General features: G+C 38.5%; 1 protein-coding gene and 1 non-coding gene across 3 annotated transcripts in view; both read right to left on the bottom strand.

The window, feature by feature from the left end:
- The window catches only part of UNC5C (unc-5 netrin receptor C), a 370,898-nt gene that overhangs the window by 169,182 nt on the left and 187,314 nt on the right, over nucleotides 1-14,402 (bottom strand). The gene's annotated exons all lie outside the window — the stretch shown is intronic.
- LOC142865595 (small Cajal body-specific RNA 4) lies at nucleotides 9,886-10,014 on the bottom strand. Its single transcript, XR_012915794.1, has one exon.

Here is a 14,402-nt window from a genome sequence, read left to right as displayed (position 1 = left end):
GGAGAGATCGAGGACCCAATTTTTACCTTCTTAAACAGAACAACTGCCAGCCCAAAATTTTGTATCCTGTGAAAATAAGTTTCATAACTAATGGAGAAGAAAAGACTTTTCCAGATAAGCAAACACTAAGGGAACTTGTCACTACTAGACCTGCCCTACAGAAAATGCTCAAAGGTGCATTATACATGCAACACATAATAGACACCCACTAGTGTTAAAATACCCAAAAGATATAGCTCACAGCTTTTAAAAAACAACAATACAAGAGGGAAAACAAAGCAATAAGATATCAACCAACATGATGAACAGAATAGCACCCAACATGTCAATACTAAAACTCAACTGTGAATAGTTTGAATGCCCCACTTACAACACAAAGACTGTCTGGATGGGTGAAAAAACATAATCCAAGTATCTGCTATCTTCAACAAAACATTTCAACCACAAGGATTCACACAGACTCTAGGTTAAGGAATGGAAAGAATATTCTATGCAAATGGAAAACAGAAGCAAGCAGGGGTAGCCACTCTCATATCAGGTAAAATAGACTTTACTTCAACACTGGTAACAACAACAACAAAAAAAAGAGACAAATCTGGTCATTATATAAGGGTGAAAGAAGCTATTCAACAAGAACACATAACCACCCAAATATATATGCACCTAACACAGGAGCTCCCAGATTCATAAAGCAAATTCTTCTAGATCTAAGTAAAGAAATAAGCAGTATCATTTTAATTGCTGTGGATGTCAACACTCCACTGACAGAATCATCAAAGCAGAAAATGAATAAAGAAACACTGGACATAAACAAGGCTCTAGAACAAATGGACCTAACAGATATTTACAGAACATTCTACCCCAAAACTACTGAATTTACATTTTCCTTATCAGCACATGGAACATTTTCAAGATTGAAAATATTTTCGGTCACAAAACAAGTCTAAGCAAATAAAAAAAATCAAAATCATACCATTTATCTTCTCAGACCACAGGGTAATAAAACTAGAAATCAATTCTATGAGGAACACTCAAAACTACAAAAAGTCATGGAAATTAAACAACCTGCTGTTGAATAATCATTGGGTCAATATGAAATTAAGATGAAAATCAAAAGATTCCTCGGACTGAATGATGAAGAGGATATAAGCTTTCAAAATTTATGATACAGTAAAAGCAGTCCAAAGCGAAAAATTCATAGCCTTAAATGCCTACATCAAAAAGAGATAAAGATCACAAATTAACAACCTAATGTTACAGCTCAAGGAACTAGAAAAAGAACAAGCCAACACAAAACCAGCAAAAGAAAAGAAATAACAAATCTCACATCAGAACTAAATGAAACAAGAACTGAAAAATACAAAGGCTCAATGAAACAAAGAGTTGGTTCTTTGAAAAGATAAACAAAATCAATAGACCACTAGCAAGATTAACCAGAAATAGAAGAGATAGGACTCAAACACTTCAACAAGAAATCGAAAAGGAGGCATTACAACTGATAACCACAGAAATACAAAATATTGTCTATGAAAACTACAAAAACCTGTACACAAACAAACTAGATAACCTAGAGGAAAGGAAATTCCTGGAAAAATACAACTTGCCAAGCCTGTGTCACGAAGAAATAGAAATCCTGAACAGCCCAAAAATGAGTAGTGAGCTTGAAACAATAAAAAATCTCCCATCATAAAAAGCCCCAGACCAGATGAATTCATAGCTAAATTTACCAGACCTACAAGGAAGAACTGGTACTTATCCCACAGAAACTATTCCATAACATCGAGGAGGATGGAATCCCCCAATTCAATCTATGAACTCCATATCACCCTGATACTAAAGCCAGGAAAGGATACAACAAAAACAAAAAAAACCCTATAGACCAATGTCCCTTATGGACACAGATGCAAAAATCCTCAACAAAATACTAGCAAACCAAATTCAACAACACATCAAAGATAATCCACCCTGACCAACAGGGTTTCATCCAGGGATGCAAGAATAGTTTAACATACACAAATCAAAAAAACATGATTCACCACATAAACAGAAGCAAAAACAAAGACCATGTGATCATCTCAATAGATGCAATAGCATCATATAAAATACAGCACCCTTGCATGATAAAAAACCCTCAACAAACTAGGCATGGAAGGAACATACCTAGAAATTATAGAAGTCATATACAACAAACCCAGAGCCAACATCATATGGAATGGGGAAAAGTTGAAAGCATTCTCCTTAAGAAATGGAACAAGACAAAGGTGCACACTGCCACTATTTCTATTTAACATATTATGGGAAGTCCCAGCCAGAATAATCAAGAAAGAGAAAGAAATAGGGGAAAGAAGAGGTCAAATTATCCCTGTTTGCTGACAATATGATCTTTTATCTAGAAAACCCTAAGGACTCCACCAAAAGACTCCTGGAATTGATAAATAAATTCAGCAAAGTCTTAGGTTATAAAATCAATATACAAAATTCAGTAGCATTTTGGTATACTATTACCAGTCAAGCTGAGAATCAAATCAAGGAATCAATACCATTCACAATAGCTACAAAGAAAATAAAATACCTAGGAATATGCTTAACCAAGGAGGTGAAAGATTGCTAGTAGGAGAACTAAAAAACACAGATGAAAGAAATCACAGATGACACAAACAAATGTAAAAATATCCCTTGCTTATGGATTGGTAGAATCCATGTTGTTAAAATGTCCATGCTCCCCAAAGCAATTTACAGACTCAACACAATCCCCATCAAAATATCAACATCATATTCACATATCTAGAAAAAATAATCCTAAAATTCATTTAGAACTAAGGAGAATGCAAATAGCCAAAGCAATCTTAAGGAAAAAGAACAAATCAGGACACATCATATTACCTGACTGGAATTATACTACAAGTAACCAAAACAGCATGGTACTGGTATAAAAACAGAGACATAGAACAATGGAACAGAACAGAGAACTCAGAGATAAAACCATTTACCTACAACAAACTGATCTTTGACAAAGCAGACAACAATACACACTGGGGAAAGGAAGCTCTTATTCAATAAATGGTGCTGGAAAAATTGGATAGCCACATGCAGAATGAAAGATGACCTCTCTCTCTCACCACTCATGATAATTAATTCAAGATGAATAAAAGACTTAAAGGCAAGGCATCAAACCATTAAAGTCCTAGAAGAAAATGTAGGAAAAACTGTTTTAGACACTGGCCAGAGGCAAATACAGCAACAACAAAAATAAATGAGACTTGAGTACATTAAGAAGCTTCTGCACAGCACAGGAAATCATCAAAGGAGTGAATAGACAACCTACTGAATGGGGGAAAATATTTGCAAACTACACATCTGACAAAGGACTAACAGAGTTTACAAATAACTCAAACAAATCAGCAAGAAGAAAACAAACAATCCCATCAAAAAGTGGGCAAATGAACAGAAGTTTTCGAAAGAAGATAGACAAATGGTCAACAAACATGAAAAAATGCTCAGCCTCAATAGTCATCAGGGAAATACAAATTAAAACTACAATGAGATTCCACTTTACCCCTATAAGAATGGCCATTATTAAAAACCAAGAAACAATATATACTGACATGAGTGCAGAAAGGAAGGAATACTTAATACACTGTTGATGGGACTGCAAATTTTCTACGGAAAACAGCATGGAGATTTCTCAAAGAAGTAAATGTAGACCTGTCATTCAATCCAGCAATCTTGCTGCTGGGTATCTTCCCCCCAAAAATGAAGTCATTTCCTGCACTTGATACTGGGGTTCAAATGTATATCATGGTCCAATCCACAATTGCCAAGATGTAGAGTCAATCTAAGTGCCCATCAATTCATGAGTGGATAACAAAAAATGTGGTGTGTATATACTATGGAGTAGTACTCAGCCATAAAAAAAGAATAAAGAATAATGTTGTTTGCAGCAACTTGGATGGAACTAGAGACCATCATCCTAAGTGAAGTATCTCAGGAATGGAAAACCAAATGCCACATGTTCTCACTAATAAGTTGTAGCTAAACTATGGATACGCCACAGCATACAGCATTATAAAGAACACAAGAAACCAAGAAAGAGGGAGGGTGGGAGTCTGCGTGGGATAAAAACTTACCTATTGTGTACAGTGAACGCTATTCTGGCCATGGGCACAGCAAAAGCCCCGATTTAAGGAGTATACAAGGTATTTGCTTAACAAAAAATACTTGAGGCCCTTTTAATTAATATTTGGAGGAAAAAGAGCAAGGGCAAAGGCAGATAAGGTACAATTTCCTAAACCTGCACTGACTCTTCATGCAGAAAGGACTAAGTAAAATTGAATGACCTCTATTAAGCCCCAAACAGGAATTTTGGAAGCTCGTTACCATCTAATACTTTTAGAACAGCTGACATTAATTTTGAATATACTTAAATGGACAAATGCCATCTTTGAAAGCATGACTTCTAGGGCATTAAAATAGCCTCACGGTGTTTTCCCATCACAGTTTAGCTTAAGAGACCTAACAGAAATCACAGCAGTGGAATCTGCTTTTGGCCACTTGTGGATTCTGTGTGCTCTAAGACACTACATACATGGTATGTCAAATGTTAATTAGACAATGAAATAAACCAGAGTTGGCATTAGAAAATAGGCGAGCATTGATTTTCTTTTCACTTTTTATTTATTAAAATGCTATCGAGGAAACAGATAAACTTTCTTGGCTCAATATTTACGACCCATTTCCTTCTTTTAGCTGGGAAAAGGAAATGCCTTTAAAACATGGATCGAAAGCCTGTTTTCAGAAAAAGCTAAGCAGCTTTTTTCCCAGCTGTGATGGGCTCCTCACTGTAATTCTGTTAGACAACTTTTTACCATAGGTTCCATCTTGATAGAAACAGTATCATTAACTCAGAAATGTAAAGGATGGGAAAACCCAGGAAGCTTTTGCAAATGTTACAAACCCTTCTTGCATAAAGCAGACCTGTCTCTGTGTTTCAACACTGGCTGAACCTACAGCTGCAATAAGAAAGAAATAAAAACACGCAAGGTTTTTGGGTTTTTGTATTGGTGAAATGGGATTGAGATTAGAGATTGGAAAAGATCGAGGCCTTGGATTATTCTGAAGGATAGGAAGTGGTAACGTAATTGGATGGTTAAGAACTAAATATCTGCATGTGCATACATTGCCTGTGTTCACTATTTCATACCTGTGTGAATTTGGGTAAGTTACTTAACCTCTCTGTGCCTGCTTTTTTATTGGAGAAATGGGAATAATTTTATCACCAACTTCAAAGCATTGTTATGTAGATTAAATGTGTTAATATGTGCAAATCCCTGGTAACCCAAGGGCTATATAAGTGGCTGTTACATAAATAGTTTTCACAGGATGACAAGCTCAAAATCTCTCAGCATACACATAAAGAGCACTTGGAAACCAGTAAATCAAATGGCTATTTAATTCACGTTTTCACCCAGTAAAACATCTGTTCTCGTCCAAATCATAACATTAAAATGCAATAACCCTTACTAACCTTTGGCAATTTATTTCTGAAACCCACGTTCTGCATTTCTTAGTAAAGGTTTTCAAGCTGTGTGTTTTTCTGGTTTCCACATTATTTAATGCAACTAGCACCAGAATCGGGACAATCACACAGTTTCTTATCAATTGCCTCTTCAATGCAATGCCTCCTGAAAGCACATCCTGAAACAAGTAACAATCCTGTCACATAATTGTGGAAAACCCAAGACACCCATGCCTGTTGTTTCATGCTAATTTCCTTGAGCTTCCTAAGAGGAATTGCTATTGACTTCTTTCATTAGGAAACTATTGACCCTTCTCCAGTGGAGCGTTCTGAGAAGAAATTCACTAAATATGCCCATATTTCATCTTTTGAATATCAAGGTGCAATAGGCATGCTGCCGGATATGGTTTATTTAATCCAAAATTAAAATTTTATAGGCTACATTACCTAAAGTAAATGGCTTAATACATTTAGAAGAACAGCTGCTTTTTCTGTTTGGGGGCATCCACATACTTGAGGCCTAAATTAGGTGAAACCCACAAACACGAGTGCAGGAATGATGGTAATCCAGGATATTTCAGATGTCGTATCCACTCCTCTCCCCCCTACCACATACAGAGAAGCGACTGCCAAGCAGGAAAGAGTTGATCTCTTAGTCATCATCGATTGCAAAGAGATGTCTCATTCTTCATCATATTTTTCTTAGTGCACAAAACTGAGACATAGTCAAAACCATTTGATGGCATTTAACATCCTGATTTTCAGCCTTGTTTGCAGGGAAAAATCAGTATTCATTCCACATTCAAAATTCGATGTGAGGCATTTTACAAGAGAAAGAGACAAAAACATACACATAAAATAAAGCTGGAAGTAATGGTGGTTTGTGAACACAGGAGAGATTTCCTTGCTCTGCTTCTGAGCAAAGTACCCAGAAATTATTCTGCGGTGCTTAAAGGATGCAGCTATGACTAAAGAGTTCAATGTAGAAAAGGTGAGTGTAAAACATGGCATCAGACTCTACACCCTGCTCAGGAATAATTCTTAGCAGCTACACTATCACATGAGAGTAAAAAAAAATAATAATCATAAAATAAAATAACAAATGGGTAGCAGATTCTGCCAGCACACCTTGAAGCTAGGATCAAATAAGAGGTGATTTACCTGAGACCAAATTACCCACAACTCAGCCATTTCCTACAAAGTCTTCTGTTGCCAAGAATCAAAGCCACCCTGAGCTCTTATCTTGTGCTACAGTAATAGCCTCTTCACAGGGTTCCCAGCTTTGACTTGAAACCCCTAAATTCCCCTCTTTTCCAAGAGCCAGAATGATCTTTTTATTTTTTAAAATTTTATTTATTTATTTTAGATAGGGTTTCACTCTGTCACCCAGACTGGAGTACAGTGGCAAGATCACAGATTACTGCAATCTTGAACTCCTGGGCTCAAATAATCCTCCTGCCTCAGCCTCCGGAGTAGCTGGGACTACAGGCACACTGCACCATGCCCAGAGAGCGAGACAGAGAGAGAGAGAGAGGGAGAGAGAGAGAGTGAGCTAGAGAGAGAGATAGCCAGAGAGAGAGAGAGCCAGAGGGAGAGAGATAGTGACAGAGATAGCCAGAGAGAGAGAGAGAGAGATAGCAAGAGAGATAGCCAGAGAGAGAGAGATAGCCAGAGAGAGTGATAGCCAGAGAGAGAGAGAGAGAGAGAGAGCCAGAGGGAGAGAGATAGTGAGAGAGAGATAGCCAGAGCCAGAGAGAGCCAGAGAGAGAGACATAGTGAGAGAGATAGCCAGAGAGAGAGATAGCCAGAGAGAGAGATAGCCAGAGAGAGAGACAGAGAGAGTGATAGCCAGAGAGAGAGAGAGAGAGAGAGCCAGAGGGAGAGAGATAGTGAGAGAGAGATAGCCAGAGACAGAGAGAGAGAGAGTGATAGCCAGAGAGAGAGAGCGAGCCAGAGGGAGAGAGATAGTGACAGAGATAGCCAGAGCCAGAGAGAGCCAGAGAGATAGCGAGAGAGAGAGATAGCAAGAGAGATAGCCAGAGAGAGAGAGAGAGAGCCAGAGAGAGAGACAGCCAGAGAGAGAGAGAGCCAGAGGGAGAGAGATAGTGACAGAGATAGCCAGAGCCAGAGAGAGCCAGAGAGAGAGACATAGTGAGAGAGATAGCCAGAGAGAGATAGCAAGAGAGAGAGACAGAGAGAGAGATAGCCAGAGAGAGAGAGACAGAGAGAGACAGTGATAGCCAGAGAGAGAGAGAGAGAGAGCCAGAGGGAGAGAGATAGTGAGAGAGAGAGATAGCCAGAGACAGAGAGAGATAGCCAGAGAGAGAGAGAGTGATAGCCAGAGAGAGAGAGAGAGCCAGAGAGAGAGATAGTGAGAGAGATAGCCAGAGAGAGAGAGAGAGAGAGAGAGAGAGAGAGAGAGAGAGAGAGAGAGAGAGAGAGAGAGAGAATGAGAATGTGTAGTAGAGACAGGGTCTCACTGTATTGCCCAGGCTAAACTTGAACTCCTAGCCTCTAGTGATCCTCCAGCCTCAGCCTCCCAAGTCCCTGGGATTACAGGCATGCGCCATCACACCTGGCCAGAGTAATCTTTCTAAAACATAAACAACCACATGCCCTAACACTCTCTCCCTGCCCCTGCTTCCTTTTATTATTTTGCCCTAGAATGGCCCATGTCTATGTGAGCTGAGACTGTCTTCCCACCCTGTTTTCCTACCATTTTCTCTCTCCCCAGCTTCGCTCCAGCCATCAGGCTTTCTTGGTGTTCCTCCACCCCCTGTCTGTCTCCTTGTAGGCATCCACACACTGTGCTCCTTCCCCTTAGCCAAGAGCCCTTTCTACTGTCACTCCCCAAAGTGGCATTCTTTGGAGAGAACCCTTCCCTGACTGTACTCTGTTCTCCATATTTACTATTTCATCCTTCTTTGTGGCCTTTGTCTTTGCTTGATATTAGGACACGTGTTGATTTGTCAGTAAGATTTTTATCTGATTCCTCCTCTCAAACGTCCTAAAAGTTTGTCTCACTGCTATATTCTCAGCACCAGCATGGGGACTTGTACAAGGCAGGCACTCAGTAAATAGCTACTGAATAAGTGGATGAACCTCTAGTTTATAGGACATAAACAGCTTAACTGTGAGAATACAGGATCAAAAGACACCATTTTTTAAGAGTATTATGGGGGTACAAGTGTTAAGGTTACATATATTGCTCATGCCCCCCTCCACCCTTGAGTAAGAGCTTCAAGCGTGTCCATCCCCCAAATGTTGTACATCTTACTCATTGTGGTTGTATATACCCATTCCCTCCTCCCCCCTCCTACCCTCCCGACACCTGATAAATGTTACTCCTATATGTCCACTTAGGTGGTGATCGTTGATACCAATTCACTGGTGAGTCCATGTGGTGCTTGCTTTTCCATTCTTGAGATACTTCACTTAGTAGAATGGGTTCCAGCTCTATCCAGGAAAATACAAGAGGTGCTATATCACCATTGTTTCTTAAAGCTGAGTAGAACTCCATGGTATACACAGACCACATTTTATTAATCCATTCATGAATTGATGGGCACTTGGGTTGTTCCCACAGCTTTGCAATTGTGAATTGTGCTGCTATAAACATTTGAGTGCATGTGTCTTTTTCATAAAGTGACTTTTGATCTTTTGGGTAGATGCCCAGTAGCGGAATTGCTGGATCAAATGGTAGATCTACTTGTATTGCTTTGAGGTATCCCATTTTTCTTTTTTTTGTTTTAGAGATTGTGTCTCACTCTGTCTCCCAGGTAGGAACACAGTGGTACAATCACAGCTCACTGTAACCTCAAACTCCTTGGCTCAGGGGATCCTCCTGCCTCAGCCTCCCAAAGTGCTGGGATTACAGGCACAAGCCACCGTACCTGGCCATCACTGATTTCTTTTACAAATGTGGAAAGAGGTGGCTTGTTGCCACTGTTTCCCCTCTATTAAACTAGGTTAAGCTTCAAAGTAAGAAGGCAAGAGTAAACATGTTGTTTCAACTTAGTTTACTGAGCATGTTTAAGTAGAGTGTATTTTTACTTTTTGTTTTATCACCTCAGATTAAACAGAGACTATATAATTAAATCCTAACCTTGTAGAAAATTATTACATAGAATACTTTAATCTCCAAGATACTTTTAATCACTTCCAGAATAAAAGACCCCCTATATATAATATCTGCCATAAAAAATAAATCCTATCAGGGAATTTAAGTAAGAATTTCATCTTCCATGTACCTACCTACAAAATAAATGCCTTATTTTGCTCAGCAAAAGATATTTAAGAAGCAACAACCCAAGATCCAATATTGAGTAAGCATAACCATTTCCTTCCAACTGATGTAAAATTGGAGTAGAGCGTGTTGGGTAGTACAGTCAGCCCTGTGACATTCTCCAGTGAGGGCTGCTCTCTCCAACCCTTTTTTCTAGGAGGATTGTATCAGCAAAGTCTTGCTTCATCAGACTCAGCCTTCTTAGTCCTCCAGTAGAGTGGGTTTGATAACAATCTCTAGTAGAATCACTAGATTCTACCGATCACTGGTCTCCAGTTGGCTTCCAACTGTCGTGTTTCGATGACAGTTGAAGAATGATCTGAATTAGGCCTTCAGTTATATTATAACCAAGTCTATATCCCAACACGAAACTCAGGGAGCCTGCACTCTCACATTAAGAAATTAGGAAGGGGATGACATCAAAGCAGATTCCCCCAAGAACTGATCTTAATAAATTAGGTGAATAATTGAAGAAAGCAAAGGAAATGCTTATGTCAACACAGACCTGCCCCCAACATTTGCCGTGTTCAGGACAAGGATGCAAACGGAGGTCTGCATACGGTTTGTCTAAATGCTGCAAGGTTATATATATACATCATGATAACAAACTATTCAATAACATTTCTGTTATTCTCCAATCTTGACAAATATAGCTGCAAGGATTTATTGCAAGGCGAAGTTCCAAATCGTCATTCTTAATGTGCTTTGAGTTCCATGGGGTGTGGGAAAAGCCAACACATTCTCTTTGTACCCCCAGATTCCTCAGTTGCTAGAACAGCCTGGTACACACCCATATGGTCACGCCAGTCCACTGCACGAGCTCTGAACACACCCCTTACAAGCAATGTTCCCTGCCTCCCCATAAGACCTGGGAATTTACCAACACTGACAAGCAAGGCTTATTCTTGAGTAGACAGACCCTGGGAAATGACCCATGCAGGCCCTGGAAGCCACCAAGAGCCATTTGAACAGAGAATCCTGGCATCCTGGTACCCACAGCATAATCCAGAAGAGGAGGTGGTTGAGGAGGGGTTATAGTTTGGGGATGTCCAAAATGGGAACCTTCTGGAAAGGGAGACCCAGGGCAGCAGGCCCCACTACCGCTCAGGTCTGGGGTACAGCCAGACTCCTTTACAAGAGGAAATGAAGAAAGTAGGAAAGCATGGAAGTGAAATACAGTACATATGTCACGTAAAGTAAAAGCAGAGTTTAGGAAAAAAATCCCATTACTAATTCTCAGGAAGTTAAAAATGTCATGGTTGCTAAATTACAATAATGTAAATAGGTTGAATTATAATGCTGAATATTTAAATCAGCATTTGAGCATCAAACAGTTGGATTGATGTAGAAAACAACACAGACTGAAGTGACACGTACTAAAAACAGAGCCACGGAAGTGGGTGTTTGATCGTATTTATCTTTCTCCTTCATCCACCCTGCCTAGTGACTTTCACATACAGACTCTCAATAAACATTTGGGGAAGAAGTAGATGAACAAATAAAACGCTAAATTAAGAAATAACGAGAGACAGCGACAGACATGGAGAATAAGTAATAGGAATTCTGAGTCACCAGAAAAAATGAACTAGAATTGGTTATGAAGAGCATAATTGGAGAAAGCATTTTAACACTTAGGTAAAATTAACAAGAAAAAAACCAATATCAAAACTCCTTCTGTCAAAATTCTTTAATGTCATAGAAAATTACATTTTTCATACTTTCAAAAAGGATGAAACAATAGATTATTTTAAAAGAGACCATTTTCAAGAAATATGTTAATATTTCTTCTACAATGAAGAAGAAACAGAAGTAGGAATGCAAAGATGATTTTTATAAAGAAACATGTTACTATAACATGCTAATCTGAAAGATTAAAATGCCATACAATTAATTTGAACCCCAAAGTATTTGATGATATTTATCACTCATTCTTAATAAAATCACTGAAAATAAGATTAGAAGGACAATTTTCTAATAGCACAGTACCTATATTAAAACTAAAAGAAAAATTCTTCATGACAAAATTCTTGGGGAAGTATCTTTAAATCTAGGAATAAACTAAATGTGCTCACTATTTAATATTATTGTGGGAGTTATTTCTCATCCAAAAACTATTTTTAAAATATTGGGAATAAACAGATGTTCGATTCATTAATTCATTTTTAGCTCTTGCCCTTGGGGTAACTATCTTTATTTCTATGTAGACACACACATATCTATCTTATAACTGCGTATGTATGTCTATGTGTGTGTATATGTGTACACACATACAAATATATACTTGTTTTCGGCGAGATATGTTTATTCTACATCCTATATTGCTGACTTATAAGATGATCTATAGTTTCTACTCTAAGAAACAGGTTATCTCATATTTCTGACTAAAATAAAATAGATTCCTTTTAAATATTAAAATTATTTTCATATTCCACATGAATAAGTAGACACGTTAAGTGCTCTGCTGGTACAGAATATGTTGGTTTAAGACAGAGACAGCTTGAGAACCTGTAATAAATAACTTCAGGAGTTTTTTTTCCTCAATGAAATAGGGTTTATTTTAAAAATAATTCCAATTTATAAGAGAACCTCTTGAAATGTTCACATGATGCCATAAAATATTTTCATTATGATTATAACTGACTTATCGGAATATTACTTTGAACCAAAATACAGTCTTTTGACGTGAGGTTAAACTTACTTGAAATAAGAACAGGCTGCAATTGTGTTGATTTTTTTTCATGATTAAGTATTTTCAATATTGCTTTCACGATAAAGGACTGTCATTGTCCATGATGCACTCTACACCCAGCCTATATTTCGTGGTTGAAAATTCAAATTTGACCATTTAATATGCAAGTATTTTTTCTTGAAAATGTAGTTTCTTCTTACAAAAACAGAGACTCAGTAGAGCCTCAGTCTGTCCATTGCCCCTTGACGACCATTCTCGTTTGTCTACATTTTCCCTGTTGTGTCAAGCCAATGAAGTGCTAATAGCACTCTGTACTCATAGTCCTCAGCTCTGCAGAAAATCATTCAACACTAGACACAACTGATACAAGCAAATCACTATATAGTCAGTGATACTCAGGGAATATAATCAGTTGCTTGATTGTATTTTGGAATGTAACAGCACTAGGGGGAAAAGAAAACCAAACAACAATAACAAAAAGAGCAGGAAAAAAAGAGCTTGACTTGGTGGGGGAGGTTGTATTTTATATTATTTTATAATCGCCCTTTCCAATTTTCTGCTTTATGATGAACTACAGCCAATTACTTCCCATCAACACTGATAAAAAGGGCTGTCCAACTGTTCAACATTTGCTTTACTAATTGAATGATCAATTATTCAAATAAATGATTCTCCCTTCTCCAGCTCTAGGAAAAACTTGGTCCTTGTTCCAGCCCCCAGCTAACTTACAGTGGGGCAGCAACGAAGAGACCAAATCCAGATAGATTTCTGAAATGTTAAAAAGAAAATCCCTCTAATTGGGTGAAGATTTATGGCAACTGAAACTGCTCTGGCATCTTCTGGATTCTGATCTTTCCTGAGACTGCTAATCCCACACCTCCTCGTAGTCTATTCTGCTGATTAATTCATTGGCAAGTATCACTGTGTTCTTAAGAACATGCACTTTGTTAGGTAATGGGTTTTAATGATTAGTCTAAATGCACTCCTTCCTTGCCAGCAAAGAGAGACCTCTCCCTAAGTTATCTGAGCCCCAGGAGGACCTTGTGAGAAGTGGGGGGTCGGGGTGGTGGCAGGGGACTTCTCAGCTGACAGATGGCAGATGTGTTCTGCCTTCACGCCCTGCATTTAGATGGATTAATAGTGGCTGAAGGTCATTCTGTGGATTTGGTCTTCTTAAAGACAAAATAACTTTTAAAAGACTCAGACTGCATGTATAAGCAGATATTATCCATGGTGATCACAGTATGGAGACGATTTCCTTCTCAATAAGCAACTTGCTTTAAATATATACACGTGCGTCCAAGAAGAGGGGCTCACACCAAAGGCAAACAGGTTTCCTCCCTGCCCCCACGCCCCACTCGGCCCTTCTGATAATTATTTTCACACACAGAATCTGGACAGAAGTGCTCTGAATGATTTTCATTCATGCCTTACCTTAGATGGAAGTCTATGTTCTTTTTCTTTCACTACGTTTGCCTATGTCTAAAAGCCACCTGCTTAATGGAAACCCAAGATTCAGTAGTTCATATGGAGCGTCATTGGTAAGTTACGCTCTTCCCCCAAAGAATATGCTGGCTGGAATGAGAATTAGATTAGTTTGCAACTGAATCGTCCACATCAAAAGTATACAGTAAATGCAAAGTGTAGCTCACTTTCAGAATAAGAACTACAAGTCAGATTTTCAGAGAGAGAGATATAATCTATTAATAATATTTACTAAACTAGATAGAATTTTATATCAAATCAGCCTAAAATACTGAAGAGGCTGGTGCAGTGGCTCACACCTGTAATCCTAGCACTCCGGGAGGCCAAGGCGGGAGGATTGCTCAAGGTCAGGAGTTCAAAACCAGCCTGAGCAAGAGTGAGACCCTGTCTCTACTAAAAATAGAAAAAAATTAATTGGTCAACTAAAA

This window comes from Microcebus murinus, chromosome 29 (assembly GCF_040939455.1).
Source record: "Microcebus murinus isolate Inina chromosome 29, M.murinus_Inina_mat1.0, whole genome shotgun sequence".
NCBI lineage: Eukaryota > Metazoa > Chordata > Mammalia > Primates > Cheirogaleidae > Microcebus > Microcebus murinus.
Note: the sequence above shows the minus strand (reverse complement) of the source record. Positions and strands in the feature narration are given on the sequence as shown.